The sequence below is a fragment of the Lathamus discolor genome, chromosome 12 (genome assembly GCF_037157495.1).
Source record: "Lathamus discolor isolate bLatDis1 chromosome 12, bLatDis1.hap1, whole genome shotgun sequence".
Lineage (NCBI taxonomy): Eukaryota > Metazoa > Chordata > Aves > Psittaciformes > Psittacidae > Lathamus > Lathamus discolor.
Window position 1 is genome coordinate 6,818,037 of NC_088895.1, and position 19,435 is coordinate 6,837,471.

The window sequence follows — 19,435 nt, forward strand, 5'->3', positions numbered from 1 at the left end:
GCTCATTATCAGGAATGTCCTAAGCACAGATAAATACCTTCAGTATTGTATAATGCACAAATACAGCCCTGTATTTCCGTACATGTTTTGCTGAAATGATTTAAGGGATTTAGAGCAGCAGATCATTGCTATAAAATGCTATGCATAATGAAACCACATGTGCGGTATACTTACAGGTCTTTAATTTGTTAGCAGCTAAGTGTTTATTAAGCTATGGTACAATTAATATTCCCTACAGTCACCTTAAAATTTAAATACCCTTTTCACGATACAAAGATAATGAGTTATATGGAAAGATAAGGTGGTTACCAGAATTCGGGATGACAGAATCCAATTAATTTAACATGAATTAATACAAGATCAAATTTATTACAGTTGGATGCAATTTGTAATCGAAAGTTTCAGTACAGTGCACATTTTTACGTGTTATCTCCCATCAGTAAAAGATCCCAAGAAAGCACATTCCCCATTTTGAACAGCAGCAGTGTTACTAGATCACAAATAACTCTTCCCTTACATGCTTGCTGTGAGGAACTTCAGCAACCAGGCGCCCACTTGTGCACCAAGGGCTTGCTTTTTCTCACAGTGCACCATGACTGAGGCTTAAACAGAAACCTGTCCTTCATTTTCTTTAGCTGCTCTGCTGAGCTACCCCTGCCTTGTTACTTGTTCATCCCCTTCCCCATTTTTCACTGTTCTAGGGGATCACCCTTCTTTTTTTTTTTTGGGTGGGAGGGGTAAAACCAGCCCTGTAGTCAAATAAACCTTTCAACCTCCTGTCTTCAAAGTAAACACTTTTATTGTGGACAGTCCAAGCTCCTTAGGTAAAATCTTAGGTCTCAAATCCAAAAGATACACTGTGTCCTTCTAATAATTTCATAGTGGAAACCCTTTATTTGCCCATTCCTGTGGTGTTATGGAGGTTTTCAATGATTCTGGTTTAGGTTTCGGGATTAGGTGAAACAAGAGTGCCTTAAACCTCTTTAGAGGTTTGGGATTAGGTCTGCATCAGGCCTAATATAGCCTTTCTGTACAAGGCTAAATTAAATGGCAGGAATATTTGTTGTGCACTGATTCACAGGTGTTTGGCAAAATACCAGAAAACATAAAGGAACCACTGGAAGAATCATGAAGGCAAAACCATCGAAACATGAGTATTAGCTAAGTACTGCAGTATCACTTGCAACTGTGGGGTCTTAAAGGCTGCTTCTAAGTGTTTTTAAGCATGGGTATCATTTTTATGTGTCTCTTTCACATGAATGCAAGTAAATTGAAGATCTGTCGCACAAATGGATCATGGATTTTTATTTGGGTATCACATTCTGGTAATTGCTGCCTGTTTTATAGCAAACGTATATTAAAGTTCGTGAAACAGCTGATATCACTGAAGCGCTATTGTTTTATTGTACACATAAATTCTGCTCCATTCTCTGGGGTATACATTGCCCTGACAGAATACACTAGGTCACAAGGAGAAAAGCACAATAGATTTATGCCTGTTATTGAAACACCACCCTGTCTGGCCCAGGAGGCAGACACATTTGCCTCATTGATGAACATGGACTAATTGAAGGAGATAGTTTTGTTGTGTAGGCTGTCTACTGTAAGCCTTTTCAGCACTTTTCACTAGCCTTGTCTCTAGCAGGGGTATTTTTCCTCTCCCTGCTCAGCTCCATGGTTTGTAATACTGGCAAGGCCTGACTAACCCTAAGGTACTGTCTGAGCTGAGCAGATTTAATCAAGCAGAGTGAAGAGCCTCTCTGTACTTTAGTCTCAGGATCTCTGCAAGCTGTGGAAGCTGGTTTGGCTGCATTTGGAGGGAAAAGTTGAGCTTCAGGAGCCTGGCCTTGGTATCAAAAGAAGCCAGATATGTAGTTATGGGGAGGCAATGCACAGAGCTCAATGGCTTAGTTCCTACTGCTGTCCAAAATCAGTTACTACCTGAGCACAACTATATCCCTATACCAAGGCCTTCCCTTCACTGTGCCTGCGAGCTCAGCACCACCACCCGCCGCCGGAAAATATATGTTGGATGCATTCCTCTCCCCAGATAGATTTCAATTCCAGTTGTAGACTTGCCTGTATTTAGAAAGTCAGCTACATCTCAGAATTACAGGGCTTCCTCTGGAGTTTTTTTCCATGCCAACAATCAGTTTTCTTGCAGGTGAGCTTGCATTCCCATAGCAAGTCTTCCGATCAGCCTTGCATACAGGCAAATCCTGTCTTCTCATGTCTCCTTGCAGAAGTGAAACAGAAATAGTTAAGACAAATTTCAAAAGAGTATGTCCCCTCTAATCAGTTGAGCTGTAAAAATAAGAGGGAGGGTAACTAGAAGGATTTAATAATCTTAGAATCTGTATAAAACATTATTTATGGCATAAGAGATACACAAGGCTTGAGCTTTAAATATAAGTTCTTTTCTTCTTTAATGGTGCATGTAAGTAAGAACAAGAGAGAAATGTTCCAGTCAAGGACAAAATCATAAAATAATGATCAGAAGAATTAAATAGAAGTATTAGGGGCAAAGGGAGGCTGAGTGGGAGTTTGTCTTCATACATGATTGATCTATACTTGAAGAAAAAAAAGACTTCTCATGCTTAAACGAGATGGTTCTTTGAACATAAATAACAGTCTCATGTCAAATATGCTGCTATTCCCAATGAAGTCTTTTCACTACAAAACCACAACATTCTCAGCCCTGATCTCCTCACCTAAAACAATACGGCTGGTGGCTGTGAATCAGCACTTTGAAATCGACCTTTGAAAATAGCAGCACGTTCAGCGTGAAAAGAAATGGAGGAGACAAAGAACTGCTGTTTATAGAGCTTTGCAAGGTGAGGCCCCACCTTGCTTGCTCGGCAACATGCTGTAACACCCGAGAATTGTTTTTCTCTCTGGGTGGGAAGTCCAGCTCCAAGCAACAACCTCAAGAGACTGGGGCTATTGATGTATCTGTGTATTTAGTGCCACATCAGGCCTAGCTGTCACTGAAATCAGGAGTATTGAAACACAAAAGTGCTCCTGGATACTTAAGCCTTGGATTATTTCACCTTTCAAAACAACAAAGGGCTCTGACCAGAAATCTGAAGTGTTCTTGCATTTTCAGAGCTCATGGAAGGTGGTGGGTGATGCCAAGCAGCAAGAGGGGAAAGGAGACAAGAAAAGTCAGAGACTTGCTCAGCTCCAGCCTGGGAAGGAAGGGTGCGGTGAGAACAAACAGCTGGGTGTGCTGTGCCAAAATGAGCAGTCCTCCTTTCCCAACCTATTTGCAGCTATATGGCCATGTCCCCTCCCTTGTGCTGACCCTAGCACTCATCTGAGGAGCGTCAGGACTGATGCAAGGCAGGAGCATGGTGCCAGGAAAGGAGAGGGCCTGGGAGAGAGACCGGTCACACTGGAAGAGACCTGCCCTGAGCAGTGGCACCAAAAGGAGCAGGCCAGCTGGGACACAAAGGTTTCCATCCAGCAAATGACACCTCACCTTAAGCAGGAAGCTCATTTCCCTCCACAGCTAGTGAGGAAAAACAGTCTTTTAACTACATGGGAACATCCCATCCACCTTTTTTTTTTTTCTGATTCCACTGTTTCCTAGCATAACACACTTAAACAACAAGCTTTGAAATCCGGAGATGCCATCCCATGGGAAGTGGAAGATGACTTTGGTCTCAGCACAGCCCCCACTACTGCTGTGCTCTGAATGGGGAGACCTTGCACTGGTGATCAGGGGCATCCTATGGCAGCGAGACCTGAAGCGGGACCATGCAGGGAAACACTGGCATTCACGTTTTCATGAAGATTCTAGGGGCACTGTCTATAACTCAGGGAAATTCCTAATAATTTTTTTTTAAGTCCTTCTCAAAAAAATTTTCATTGTTCTCATCAAAAGGATCATTGGAAAATGGCCTTTGGACATGGTCTGGAGGCATCGGCTGCACAACCACTCCACCAGTGCTACCCTTGCAGCAAAGGTCTTGAGGCAGAGCTCAGATGAAAGGGAGATGCTGACAGGATGCCAAACCTAAACCCTCTGGAACAAGGCAGAAAAGAGGACCAAGGGGCAAAACTGTATCTGGGTCCAGCTGCAAAAGCCCATGCTTCTGTTAAGTCCGAACAAAACCCTTTGATCCAAATATCCCCACTTTTTAGGGATTCCAAACTCAAGTGGAAACACAGCGGTTTACACCCTAGCTTGAAACACAGCCTCACACCTTTGATTTCTCAGGACAGGTCATTTTTCTTGGGGTAGAGCACGTGGACAGCAACAGATACCTCATGTCTGGTTCAGACAGACCAACGAAAAGGCTTAAGTGGACACACACACCAACAGCAGCATGTGATGGGATTTAGTGCAAGGAAATCAAACTCTCTACCCCACCTCCTGAGCTTATGCTTTAAAGACCAGTCCTGTGCTCACAGCTGGAGTTTATGTGAGTCCTGCCTTATTAATTAAGTGTAGCCAGTGCCTTTTCCCCCTGAATTCCAACAGAAGCAATTAGAAAGCAGATACTTCACACAGAACAGCTGGTTCATTTAACACCCTTGCCATGCTATTTGCTCCCCTCCCCCGGCCAACTCATGTCCCACTTTTCCAAGCTTTCATGTAATAGAGAAGGTGAGTAAAATCAAGGTGGCAAAACCAGGGGCAGCAGATAACCATATTCTTATTAAAAATCATTTAGTGCCATGTTGAAAGCAGAGGAGTGTTGCTCCGAGCACTCTTCTGGGCAGGGAATTGTAACATTCACCTAACAGATGGGAAAAAAAGCCTTGGCTGTCTACTGTGTCCTTCTTAAAAGGGGATCTGTATCAAAGTAGCAGCATATTTTCTTCACCGCAGGCTGTTGATGTCATTAGAGCGAGTCTCGTTTTTATTTAGCGCCAGAGTTAAGAGTCACATAAAATTGGCACAGGTGAAGGCACCAGGCCCATTAAGTTGTGCAATGTGACTCTCTGGGAATTTTTTGAATGTTCATGCACCTTCAATTTATTTATGCTTGGGCAAGCCAGCCCCAGAGCCTCTCCTCCCTGTTTCCCAGTATGAATACAGCCTCAATCCTGCCATTAGACCTGTAAAAACCCCACTCAAGCCACTAAATTTCCCCCACTCCTGGGAAGGATCCAGTTACAGGGAGGTCAGTCCTGCCCCTCTCTATAACATGCATCACCAGGAGATGCTACAGATGTAAAATTAAACCCATAGCCAAAATCAGTGAAAGTGAAATCTGCCCTTGCCAAACAATGTTAAGTGCATATTCTGCTCCCAGACAGGTACTCTAGAGGCTGGCTCTTGATTAAAGGTAGGTAGAACTTTCCAGAAGGAAACTAAGTTAAGTGGAATGAAGATTAATTTGCCTCTGCAAAGGGGCAGGGACATAATTCCAGTGTATCTGAAGCAAAGGGGTGCTCAAGAATCACAACATCTCTTTTTCTGGCTTGTCTGATATTTTTTAATGTAGAATTTTTAAGTAAAATAGAGATCTGGTCCCACACAGGGTATCTGCTCATGGCATTGATACGAGTAATAGCAAAAGAGCAGACAGCTAAAGTACCCCAGGGCTGTGAGATTTTAGTGCTAGATGATTCCTCATTGATCCTGAAATGAAGCAGACATTTTCAGTTATAATATGGGGAAGATTTAGGTCCAGCCATAAACTTCCATTTTTTTTTTTCCAAAAAAGCTAGCTGTCAGAGAGGCTGCTATTGCAGCCATCCATCCAGATGTTTGCCATCTTTATCACAAATATTCAGGAATCTTACAACACTTACACACTCTACAGCCGCCTGATGAGGTAGCTATCTAATACCTACATTACAGACAGGGAGAACAAGTTAGTAGGGATTAAATGCCCAGCTTCCCAAAAAACAACACAGGTGTGGCTAGAAATCAAAACTCCCAACTTCCAATCTTTATTTGTTATACTAATCTGCTTAAAAGCTTATGTGCTTTGCTGTTAAAAATCATTTCAGTAACATGTACCGTAAACTAGTACTCCTAATCAAACAGAAAGATCAGCATATGCTAGAAAATCTGAACAGTTGATTAGTCACCTCAACACCCTTCACCCTCCCTTTTTTTCTGGATCTTTCTAGAAGGAGAAAAATAAAAGGGCACCCCTTTATCACTGCAAAGGCTTCAGCTAATGAGAGCAGAAATCACATTATATATTTTGGCAGTTAGTAATAAATACTATTATTAAAGCTATAATAAGATCAGCTAATGCTGTATGAAATACTAGTGATGTCTGAGCACAAAGCGGAGCCCCCATCTCTTTAGTTAAAATTACAAAATGATTAACAGCCCAATTAAAAACATTTTTGTTTTTGACATGATAAATTATACTTTATCTACCTATCTGTAGATATAATTGATTATTTTATCCGTTTGCTGTTGGCTGTCATTAAAAAAGACAGATACCATGGCTTTCTGGCCTCTCTCCCGCTGAGAGAAAGAACAAATCCTGCTATTAACGACAGACAGGATCATTATGAAAAAATTCCATTTGCCACTAGGCAACATAGCCGAGTTCCAGTAATTATTGTATTAGTCAAGCTGTTGAGAAGTTCCATAAAATTGAGAGAGTTTTTAAGGAGCATTCAACATTATTTGGCAACTTTTGTGATGTAACAATTAAAACCATGCTCCAGGCCCCAAAATGTGCGGGAGATTGCCAAAATCAGATAAAACCCTAGAGGGCCCCTGACTTGCAAAGAAGGAAAAAAAAAAAATCAAACTGTTTACTTTTAGGATCAGACATTCATCAACATTTGGCTTTTGTTTCAGCCAGTGTCAGATAATAACAGCACCACATTTTCAGTCGGCTTCTAACAAAACTCTGCACACTTTGGTGTCAGGCATCTGAGAGTTAGCTGAGGCTGACACCAGCTTCTCTTCAGGGGAGCTTTGTGGGAGCTGATGCTACCAACCTTGCTTAGCAGAAAGATCCCTGGGAGCACTCAGCTGTACCTTCTGGAGTGAATCATGTCTATTCTCCACCAATGAACATCAGGAAATCACTGGGGAGATGTGCAAGTTATTCCTTCCTCTCACATCTAGGAGCTGAGCCAGGCAACACCTCAAATTGTCAGGGCTCCAGGGGATAAAGCAGAAATCTCCTGTCCCTATTAACCTGCCAAGGATCTGTTAAATATATTAAAAGAAAAATCACACTTTAAAACTGCAAGAGGAAATTGCTACTGAACCAACGTATGGCCATGTTTATCATCTACCTACTTCTCTCCTGAGTGATGTTAGGGAATAATGATTTATAATACCAGAAATGAAGGTACAGTATCAGGCTTCTGCAGTGGAAGGTGGTTACAAAATGCAGAGCTGGTTTAGCCTACTACAGACTATAGGAACCACGTCAAGAGCACATTTGTTTGCAAAGAACTTAAAAGGGATTGATCTCCCTTTCCAGAATCATGTGCCCAGGTCAGCAAGTTTCCACATATCAAAGAACTGTGATGGGAGCAGTAGTTTTCAGAGCAAAGGGAGCTGGGATCTGAACATGGGATGAAGAGCCAGGGTACTGCTGTTGTCACTAGGGAATGGCAGTAGGGCAGGGTTTAGCACTAGCATCCTGCCAGTCTCCACCTGGAACATGCTGTACCAAGTAGGACAGATAAAAAGATACACTGGAGCCTGCCATAATACAGCCTTTCATCACACAGCTCCTGGATTGGAGATGGCTGCCAACTGTTAGGGCCTGCTGACCTATTTATTAATAAAGAACCAAACCCACAACCCTTAGTAATCATGGCTTCTATCTGATTTAAATGGGAACAGTGGCATGGCACTACACGCAAAGGGCCAGCCACCTGTGGCGCATGGGCAGCTCTCGAACCATATGTTACATTGCCAAGGCAAAGGCAGGAGCTCAGACTTGCGAGGGAGAGGGTGTGTGAAAGAAGAGCAGCTCCTCTCTCCAAGCTCTGAAACTTATTTTGCTGCTTTGCAAGGCAGGCATGCCTGAGTCTCTAAGCTCAGGAATCAGCAAATGCTGGAAGCTACTGCCACGTTTTCCAGCACATTTAACCTCTAGGTTGGGCCTGGCAATTGCTAGGGTGTGGTGAGATGTGTTGCTATAGAAGTATAAAACTCTCAATAACTAACTAGCTGCATTTTGGAAAACATCACCTTGCAGTTTTCTTCAGCAGAGCTAAAGCATATAGCATGTTAGTATTCAGTTGTCTTTTATTTGTAGCTGTCATATAAAGTGAAGCATCCTAGGTCAAGTTCAAGGTCAGCATCTATTGGCGTGGAGAATGAATAATTTCAGCTTATTCTTGAATTATATGGGTAAATTGTGCCAAATTTTCAACATATTAGACTGGTGTCAGATGAAGGCTTAGAAAGTTTTTTTGATGTTACTTATTAGCACTAAAACTTCCATTATTAAAAGAATGATGTTACAACATACATGCATAAGAGCCATCTAAACTTTAAAAAATCATCCGAAAAAACCTAGATTCCTCACTTTTTTTTTTTTTTTGTTAGTCCCTTTGGTTTACAGCTCATCTCAACCATCAGTGAGGAAAACACAAACTACAGCACACAGCAAAGGGAACTCAGTGATGAAATAGGGAGAGTGGAACAGATTGACAGTGCATTGTCTGTGGCTGTTGCTGAGAACAAGATGGAATTGGAAAAAAAATTATAACTTTGTAGTGAAATTGTAGGAATTTTTGATCAAGAGCTACAAAGAAAGATTAAATGCCCGAATTCAACCAACTCCCCTCAGACCACTCCTATAGTTCCCCTGTGGACTGCAGAGTCAAGCCTGCACAATTCATCCAGTTTCCATCCCAGCCTGGCTGTTCAGGCGCTAGTTTGTAGGTGCTCCCCCAGGTTGTGTCAGCTGCTGTTGCTGTTCGGAAGGATGCAAGATGGCTAGTATGTTGGCCAACCTAATTTCCAGGTGACTGATTTTTGTAGCTACCACTTTCATTAAAATAAAAATATATATATGTAAAAGACAAGTTTATCCCCTCCTAACACATGCCATGATTGTCTCTTGGTCAACAGGCATGCAGCAGACAGAGCCACATACTTCTTTTACACACCACCAGTATCCAGAAGAAAAAAAATCAGCTCATCTGCTAAAGCTGTCAGGCCCTTTGTGCTTCACTGTATCAACTCCTATTTATAGGATCCAGTGCCCTCTACTGAGCAGAACCAAAAAAAGCATTAATGTGTCTTGGGCCCTGCAAGGTTACTGTTAAGGTACAGCAGCATCAGAGCTGAACAGCTGGAAGTCCACCTCTCCCCTCCATGCCCACACATGCTCCTGCTGCCTCATCTGCCACCAGTGTTTCGAGTTATTGTAAAGCACCACATGCAAAGTATTGAGGAACTTGCAATGGCTACAGAGCTGTCAGAAGGGTAACATGTCACTTTCTGGAAGGGGAAATCCATGTGGACATATGGTAGTCTTGAAGGAGCTGGACTAGCAACCTTGGCAGGCTCGAGCTGAACAGAAATGTTGCTGCTTTGCCTTGATCTTTATTTACAATAAACGCCTCGGCTCCAGCTCAGCATTTTATCTGGGAACAGCCGCCAGCATTTCTGTGACCGTGTTCCGACTCATTGCTGCACTGACATATTTATACGTGGGCCAGGGCCCGGGCAGCTGTGAATAAGGGGTCATATATCAAGAGAGGAAAAAGGGATGCAAAGATGAATTTTATGAAATTTTTTCCATTTTTCTTTGACTTGGTTGTGCATTTTGCTACGGCCCATTGGGCACTCACTCAGCACTTGGACACTTTGCTCCATGCAGTCTCGCCTATATTTCTGATTGTGTCTACACGCCAAGCCTAGCCCAGTACCTGAGGCAGCCCACAGGAAAAGGGCGATTCAAAGAAAAGAAAAAGGTGGATTGGAGGCAAGTTTCCTGCCCTTCAATGGCATGTACCACAGAAAGAGAATGATGTCTTGTAAGTCACCAGTCTTTCCTGATTTCTGCAGGACACAAGCTGTTGCATTCTACATCTGAGTGCAAAAGTGAGAGGAATTATTTCCACTAGTTTGTGAGAGAAAACAGTAAAGTCCTCTTTGCAATTTAAGGAGGTCATATCTTTTATTTCTTCTCTGGGCAATGTAAAGGGTTAATTCCTTTCAGTGTGGACTTCATCCTTTCCTTTTTCCCTGTGGCTGACTAATAGGTTAGATGTGTTGACTCTGTTTAAAAAGACAGGCTTTGGACATAATATTAATGATATTGTATGTGCAATAACATTAGAAAACAAACGGAGGCACCTGGGGAGTCTGAAGGCATCTTCTGGCCTTTCTGGGCTGACAGCACAGAGTGGCCCTCCAACATCTCCATGTGGAAAACACCATCTAGCCCAAGAGAGTTTACTTTGAGTGACCCTCTCGCCCTTCAAACAATGAGAAGTCAGGACCCTTGTGAAGCTGAAAATTTGTTTCATAGGAAAAGGCCATTGCTCAACCAGCTGAAGAGAGGGATAAAAAAGGAACCCAGATAAACAATCAGAAAGAAAAACTGGACATTTGAATGGAGTAACTGCTGGTGTCTTTCCTCTGGCACTGACGTCCTAACAAAGGGTGTAAGAGTTTTTTCCTTATATTTTTGCAAGGCAAAGATGGGAAGAGAGCACTGTTTCTTTATTCATTTTTCTTAAGAGGCCCACTAGCACCAAAATGTCACTGCAAATATCCAAGGCTCAGGTTTGTCCCACTGGGATGCAAGAACTGCATGCTCTCTTGACAGCCTCTGGACAGATCCAAACCAGCATGTGGAATTGCTTATTTCCCTCTACTATCCGATTAGTAGGTCTAGGAGGGAGAAGCACAATTCCAGTTACATCACCTTGGGATGGTCTGAAAGCTAGGTAGGCTTAATCGATCATTTGCAGATACTACCTACCAAAGATAAGGCACCAGTACAGTAAGTCTCACTTCAAACACTTGTCAGGCTTTGCGCAGGTGTCCTATCCTAAGTGTCATAGTACAGGCAAAATAAACTAGATGTATTACTGCTGCCAAACCATAGATTTTTCTAGTACGGTTGTGCTTAAATGGAGCTGAATCAAAGTGATCTCACCTCGGATAAAGGGCCAACAGGTCTCAGGAAGAGATCTCCTCCATTGAGTAAAACATTTGTCAGCAATGTTAAAGAAACTTCTTGGAGAGTTCTTTGGAGTTCTCTTCTCTGGATGGTTTTGTTACCTGCACTGGAGCAGCTGAAGTTGCATTGGAAAGGAGCACTGGATGTCCTCAAGCATGCCCAGAGCTCAGCAGGAGACTGGCAGGGGAAAAAAGGCATGGGGATTAAGCTAAGACATGGGGATCATTGAGGGACACACTTAAGATCACAGATGATGCTCACACCAAGAATTGGACCCACCAAGGTATCCAACACCTCTGAATTTTTCATTGAGTACTAGAGTGCATTTAGGAGTCCATTTTAATATCTAAATGCATGATTTGGAGCTATGAAGGAATGGCAAATTAAATATTGAGGAGTTTGTCACATCTCTGTTCAAAGCAGGCTAACATTTCATGTAAGGAATTACATGCTTCAGACAGTTGCAATTATCTTCTGCACAAATAATTTAAGCTTACTTCGTCTGTTGTATTCTGATTTCAATTTTTATTGGAAATATAAATACCTATGTCGGTCACCAAACCAAATAAAACAAACATATTGAGTAGGGTCTATTATAGACTAATATGGAAACAAATAATCTGCGAGTCTGGTTTTATTTATAAGCTTATTTGAGTTTTTACTCTAGGCTCATATTAATCGGGTTTGTGGTTTCCACATCTGTACTGCTGATGCCCAGTGCAGACAGCATGCCAAGTCGGACCTGGGCATCCTCCAAGCTCTAAATGGAAAACATATGCTTCAACTCTAGCTACCTCAAGACAAGCAGGGCAAGTAACCTACCAAGTAACCACAGCGGGTGCAGAAGGCAGAGCAAAACTCAGGGGAGCTTTCTGAGGTGCCTGCTTGCAAGCTTCTTGCTTCTGACTTGCTGCAGGGGCAGCCAGGCTGCCGCCTGCATTATATTTGTTCTCTCTGATGATCAAGAGATACCAATTCCCTTCACAGCCTCCTCTTTCCTCTAGCTGGAGCTAGAAATTCCCAGACTGGACCAGTTAGTTCATACTGTCAGCTAGCAATCCATATTCTAGAGGAAGATGGAAGAACTCCTGCAGATGATGGCAATGCAGTATGAATTCTTTCCAGAACCCTTGATTATTTTTAATATTTATAAAAAGCATTCTGAATGTTCACAAGAGCCATAAATATATATATAAAAAAATGCCCATGCCCCTTGTCAAGCCAAAATGGATCCAGCTGTTTTGTGGTGCTGGCCTCTGATTGCGGAGAATCCCTGTATTAATGAAAGACGTATAATGGGAATCCCAAACTAGAAATATGATCTCTGCTAAAGACTGTTCAAATCAGCTATTAGAGAATATTTCAGGGAAGTATGTGAATACAAAGCTAATTTTCAATACAGCCGAGATCCAGCCCTAGGAACCCATCTCCACATGGACATCTGACTGCTTGCAGACACTTTTCAAGAGTAAGCTACTTCCAGACAAACTTTGCTTTGTGCTGGTACAACATCTCCAGAGTTTTGTGCCAGTATAACTGTATCACTCATACCTGCTTCTTCCTCAAGCACAGGAGGGAGGCCAGTATGTAAACTGCAGCAAAATGACATATATGACAGTAGTGAGAGAAAAGGAAGCAGTATTGCTGGCATAAACACTAGAAACTTGGCAGAGCCAATCAAATTTATTCCCTATGTACCCTCTGATGGTCATCCATCAGCCTCTCTCACCTGTAGTAACTATCTCTTCCTCACAATTTTGACAAGAGATACACAGCAGTACCATAAAACGTTTTTTTTCCAAGTTACTATAGTATTGTCTCTATGTGTTATCCATACAGAATACCATGATTAATTTTCAGAATTCAGAGCAGGGAAAGGGGAAATATGGGGGGAGATAAAAAAATTAACACAACCGCAGTGTCCCAGACACGTTGAAGGGAATCACTCCATCATCCATCATTCTCCTTGGAGAACTGCTTGGCCCAACATGGCTGCTCCACTGGCTCCCAGGCAGAGGCAATTGTTATGAAACTGAAATGGCAAAAGAGCAGTGTCTGATAACGGAGGGGCAGATCTGTCAACAGCACAGAAGGCAGTCATTCCTTGTGGCAGTAGCTAGAGAAAAGAAGATGCAATTAACAATTAGCTTTGGTATGAGAAGACAAAACCCTTAAAGCACAGTTTCTACTGCAGCAAATCAAGCCACAGACTTAGGAATTAATGGTTCAAAGTCTTGGTTCTTGCCTCCTAGATATACTATAAGATGAAAGAGAAAGTGAGTTTTCCCTGCCACTTCATTCTGGCTAGCGAAGAACTGGGACTTAGCCATGGAAAAAGGCCAACCTCGCAATAGTTACAGGAAATGAAAATAGCTTTGCAGCATTTCCAAGCAAATTTAGCACACCTTCAGCTTTGTATTTTAGGCACAAAATTCAGGCTCTTCACCCCAGAAAACAAAACCGAAGCTTTTCAGCAGGTGGTGTACTATCTTCCATTCCCATTCTCTGCTTGAAGCTCCTCAGTTTCTGAAGTTAGAACAAATTCACAGAGAGCTCTTGGTGTGTCAAAGTGGCTTTGCTTTCATAGGTTTGACCTCTGAGTTGCATCTGCCTTCTCCCAGACTTGGTTAATGGCCCTGGAAAAACATGCTCATGCCGGTTACACTGTTTATATACATAAACTGAAGGTTTATCTACATTGCTTTCTTCTAATCATCTCCAACCCACTGTAATGCAGCCCTGGCAACAACTGATCCCAGAAGTTGTATCCCCAAGCAGTGAGTCTAAGCTATGCTGTAGGAAAAGGCAAGATTCAGAGAACATAATTTCTAGACATGGGTCATACGTTTATTGTCAAGCGCTGCCTCAGAAGGATGGACTGGATTTTCAGCTTAGAAATTCCAGGTATAATTTAGATCTGTTGGACTTAATTTCCAGCAGAGACTAGATCTATATAATTCATGTTATAGATTCAGATTATGACATTTTCCACAAGCCAGTACTTGAAATAAAGCAACAAAATTGCTCCTTTTTTTTTTTTTTAAACATACAGAAAAGGTGCTTGTATGATTATTTTTTTTATAGATAAAAGTATATCTAACTATACTGTCAGTGTTGCCCATTTGACAGATGTGGTTTAGGCACAGCTGAGTCTGCATCAATGGCTATAGCTGCAGGTTTTCCTAGAGCACCTAAATAATAGAAGTCCCATGAGCATGCTTCTGGGGAGGCCAATCTCAAACAATGTGATATGCAAGCAATACTATCAATATATGCATAAATTAACTATTTATGGTGCAAAGTCAGGTCTCTTCCTCTCCTTAATATGCCCTGGGCATGGATTAATTAGGACTCTCAAATGATGTTACAGAATTACCTTGTTCTATGATTTCACAGTTCACAGGTGCAGGAGACCAAATCCAGCAGAGCCTACAGCATAGCCAGCCATTCTCTTCTCCCTTCTTCCTGATCGCTTTGGTTCTTTGTGCCCTACAATAATTTCTCCTTCCGTTCTCCAGCCTTTTTTTTTTCTTTGTCCATAGCACACTACAAATTATTGGTGGTTGCAATGATTAATTTCACAACTCACACCTAATTTGACCCTAATTACTTTGCCTGCAAATGGGACAACTCCTTGTTGATCCAGACAACTTATCACGCCATGAACACAATAAAAAGGCAGAGCTGGTTATCAGCAGGGAGATGCCCATTAGTATTTTTACAGGCAGAATGTCGGGAGGTCCCTTATCAAGCAGGGAGTTGGCATGTACTCCAGGCATGCGAAGGGAGGCTGGGGGGGGGGGGAGGCAGGCTGCTTTCAGCCTGCAAGGCCACACAATATGGGAAGTGGTCGCTTGAAAGAGGAGTGGGAAGAATGACAGATGGTTTGTGCCTGTGCGTTTTTGTAGAGGACACCGGGTTCCTGCCATGGGAACAGCGTGGACAGTAAAGGCAGTGACTAGATGTGAAGAGTGACAAAGCAAGTCAGCCACGGACAGCCCGTGGGAGGCCAGAGGAAATGCACCATTAGTCAAAGCTGGAGGAAAAATAAAATGCGATGACAACTGGGCCATTCATGTGCTTCCCCTTCAAGGACTGACCAGACCCTTCGCAACTCAAAAGACTCAAGTATCAGCTTCTTTTTCTCTTCAGCCAATCTAATGTGCACCGGCACAGTCTGAGAAACTCCCTTGTCACATTAATTCTTATCTTGTTGTTCTTGGCTACACTTCACTGAAATACAGTGAAGGGAGAGTGCTTCAATTAATAATGTAGATCTAAGGGAACACCCCCCTCCGCTGTTCTTAGGCATCAACTCAATAGCTTAAAGCAAATGTTCGCCCAACTTGTGAACCTGGAAAATATTAGGACTTTCAGATCTAGAGCATAAGACAACGAAGTGGCCTCACTAGGCTCTTAAAGCCACACACATGGGACAATCCCACCATTCTAGGGTAACCTTCTGCACTTTGAGAATTTGCTACCTCATACAAAAATGCAAGACCATAATGCTCTCAGTAACCACAGAGACAGAGAAGGTGGCCTTGCATTTCACAAGCAGATTTCATCAGATGTTCCATTTTGCCACTGTGATGGAAACCCAGAGGCACTGTTGTCACAGCTTGTGAATCTGACACGTTTTGTCATTAAAGAAAGATGAATCCTTTCAGAAGGTCCAACTGTAAACACAAATGGTTGGTCTCTTATTCTTCAGCTGGGACTATACCACAGCTAAGGACCAGACATATTTAGAACTACCTCCTCTAGAGTTACAGCATTTCCAGATTTGGAAAGTACAAGGGAGTTCAAGGAAGATGCAAGCAGAAAATCCTGAAATGCTCTCTTACAAATACACTGGCCTCTTACCCTATCCAAAGCAAATTCACTTATTAACACCTAAACAGGGGTAAAAGTAGCTAAGTAAAATAGAATTACCATCTCACGAAAAAACAGAACAAGAAAAATTCAAGGAGCAAGGAATAATGCAATTAAATTCCTAATTAAGGATAAGAACCAAAGTCCTGACCTGAAACTTCAAGCTATCATGACATATGTAGAATGAATAAGGCCAGAAATCAATGCAAGCAAATTCTGAAGTGTCAAGAGAACCTCTCCTTATTTTTCCTGTGTTCAAAATATGTCTAAGAAATAAACTGAATGATAATTAAAGAGGCAAAAATCAAAAGCATTCCCATGATTCAGTTAGATCCCAGTCTGGTGTAAATTAAATGAGTCAAACCCCCCCCCCTCCTTTGACAATCCGAGACCTACTTCTTAAGTCTCCGAAGCAGCCTGGATTCTTTAAATTGCTTCCTGTTATATGGTTAATAATGGTTGCTTTCTACATTATGGGAATCATTCATCTAAGCTAGCCAAACTGAACAGTGCTATCAGAATATGATATGATCACCCTATTGCCCAAACTACTGTGCCTAACAGCTTCTTCCCAATTATTCAGGAGCCTCTTGCCAGCAGAACATCAGCTGACTCCATTTCTCTAGTAAAATGCCTGAGTTTCCTGATGTTTTCAGCTATGTTTGTACAAATTGACTTCGTGTGAAGTTGAAAATTAATGCACTTCCTCTTGATCCTTTGAGAGAGACGAAAAGGAAGATTATAAAGATAAAAATGCCCCAGCTCAATCCTTTGTCCCAGTTGAACAAAGGTGTTTAAATAAAGATTGCTGTGCATTAATAACTGCGTTACAGACTAAGGCATCATGTACAACAGCTCATCCTCCTGCATAAAGCTAAAAGCTGATACATAACCTGTTGCTCTGACACAGTGTGAATAGAATATTGGTTGGCTGCATTACGGTTCGTTCACACATTAGTAGGAGATAAAAATAAAACAAGCTTTCAATTTGACTGTTTTGTTAGGAGCATGGCATGGAATAATGTATTTGGGCCTTGTCTTACAGGGAGCCTGCAAAGAAGGGAACATTTCTTTATTTTCTTGCTTCTTTGTTTAAAGCCTGAAAGTTGTCTGTTTTCACTGTTTTCTTTCCCTTGGAATTTCATTTTACTGGAGTTACATAACATTCTAATAGACAAAGCCTGATCAGGTATGTATAGTCCTTTCGGTTTAGATTTGTTTGAGTTCTGTTACCACCTAGCTATTTCAAACTCTTCACACAGCCTTCAGAAAAAGAAGCCTCCTCATGAAAGATTTAAGAAGAGGGGTCACGCTGTTCAGTTTTATGCTGAAACAAGGAAAAACAAGCCTGGTTTCCATGTTGCTTTAAAGTAAAGGGAAAGAAGACAGAAAAAATCCAACAGTCTTTCTGAAAGATCTGAAGAAAAACAGAGGAGGAGGTGCAGAAAGCTTATCTTTACAGTTCATCTTTCATGGAGTATAAAAGGGTTTCCTAAAATTATTGTACTAGTACACACTGGACATACCACAAACTGCTGAGACTTCTACTTGGAAAAAATTTCCCCCACCCCCTCCTTGAAGATGCTGGCTCTGACAGGCTGCAACTCCCAAAACCTCTACCTAAGTAACAATGCAAAGCACCTTGTTCAAACAAGACTGGTCTCCATTTCACACTACCCCCCAGGGAATATCCACTTTTGTCTTCGTACTGTATCTTTCTGACTGATGCAATCAGATTCTGGAAACCTACCTTATTAGTTTATATTCCAGTTTCTTAGAGATGAAACAACAAAAGACACACATAGTACCATGCTTAAAAATGGACTTCAGTGAACAGCAGTCCTTGCAAAGAAAGCGCAGGGATTACAAAAAAAGACACTCTCCTAACTCCACCAGTGCTTGAAATGAGGTATTTTATAATTACAGGATGAATAAGTAAATATACGTTTTCTTGCTTATTCACATAAGATATTCTGCTTCATTTCTACACCAGTTCACTGTACTAATAGCTTACTTCCTAGATCAGTGGTTTAGTACTAAGTCTTTATACTGCAATGGCCAAAGAGTTCCATGATATCCATTAAAGATTAGATAATTTTCTTTTGTTTCCCACAGCAAATAAGTTCCCATTCATGTCCCAAACAGAACGTCAGTAGTTGGAATGGTGTTTTCTTAAGGTACATATAAGATTAAAGACTGAAATCAGATGCAGTGTTGCCAAGGCCTTTGTAATATGCATGTTTTTCATGGCAAGATGATTGACAAGAATTGCAGTAAGGTGCTGAAGGGGATATTTCACCTGGCTCATCAAAACTCAATGTAGAGGATTAGAACTAAGAAGAGTTGACAATATTGACTTTGAGTGCCACAACAGAAACATAATTAGCCCTTGGACATGTAGTGGACAGAAATACTCCATTTTTAAAAAAATTAGTATCTGTTGCATGCTGTCCTGGGTGGAGGGGGAGGGGAAAGTCTGCTCTGCTCCTTCCTCTTTTCCTAGTAAAATTCAAGTTTGGCAGTAGAATAAATGCTTGCAAACCCAGCCTTTCTTCTGGAAGAACATCAGGAAAACTTTGTGCATAAAACTAAAAAACCTCTCTTAAAAGTGAGCACACAGATCTGAAAGAATGAAAAAGTCAATGAATTTTATACAAGTTTACTTATTGCAAAACAAACTGTCTGCACCGTGCTTATTAAAGGCATATTTCATTGCCTAATCATAGATGTCTATTGTACCTTTTATGTTTTGAATCATAATTGCAGTCTGTTCCCCAACTGTAATAATGAAAGACATTTTGGCATATGCTTCTATTGATTCCCCTTTAACAAAGCACTTAAGACACATACTTGCATCCCACTGAAATTAATGGGTAACGTTAACTTTGAATACATTGATTTCACTGGGATTTAGACAAATGGCAATTTGTATGGGCAAAACTTTGTTGGATAGGCATAAGCCTCTGAAGAAAAACCTTCAAACTCAGAAGTCTGTGCATGCAACTGTTCTCATTAGAAATACATTGCACTATGGCACCTATGTTTTTACCTGAATAACTGTGCTAGCAAGCAAACAAACAAAAGTGTATCTGCTGTACTGAAATATCTTTTCCAGCTCTTGCTCTGGAATGATCTAAACTGCAGAAACATTTTCCGTAGCTATAACGACATATAGTACATCCATAGATGTCCCTTCTAACCCAAACCATTCTATGGATCTGTGATTAAGTGGTACATGAAAATAAGGAATAACAACAAAAATTTGGAATTATGCTTACCTTTTTTAGCCACTGTTTCTAGCTATCCTAGTAAGTTAGAACCTGCAATGACATATTCCAGAAAATTAAGAGATTAAAAATGCAAAAGTAAAAATGCCTTTAAATACAATAAAGTCAATATTCCTTCTCAGGATCAAATCCAGGGCATATACTGAGGTAATATTAAACCAGCCTGTTTCAGAAGCTCAGTAT

General features: G+C 41.4%; 1 long non-coding RNA gene across 2 annotated transcripts; it reads right to left on the reverse strand.

The window, feature by feature from the left end:
- Window positions 1–1,290: 1,290 nt before the first annotated feature.
- LOC136020761 (uncharacterized) lies at window positions 1,291–19,287 on the reverse strand. Of its 2 annotated transcripts, none has more exons than XR_010615473.1 (3): window positions 19,244–19,287; window positions 11,067–13,206; window positions 1,291–2,236 (listed from the first exon to the last, which is right to left on the reverse strand). It is a non-coding gene; the product is annotated as an uncharacterized LOC136020761 (long non-coding RNA). The 2 variants fall into 2 exon arrangements; XR_010615474.1 differs by having other exon boundaries at window positions 11,067–13,122; window positions 19,244–19,285.
- Window positions 19,288–19,435: the final 148 nt, after the last annotated feature.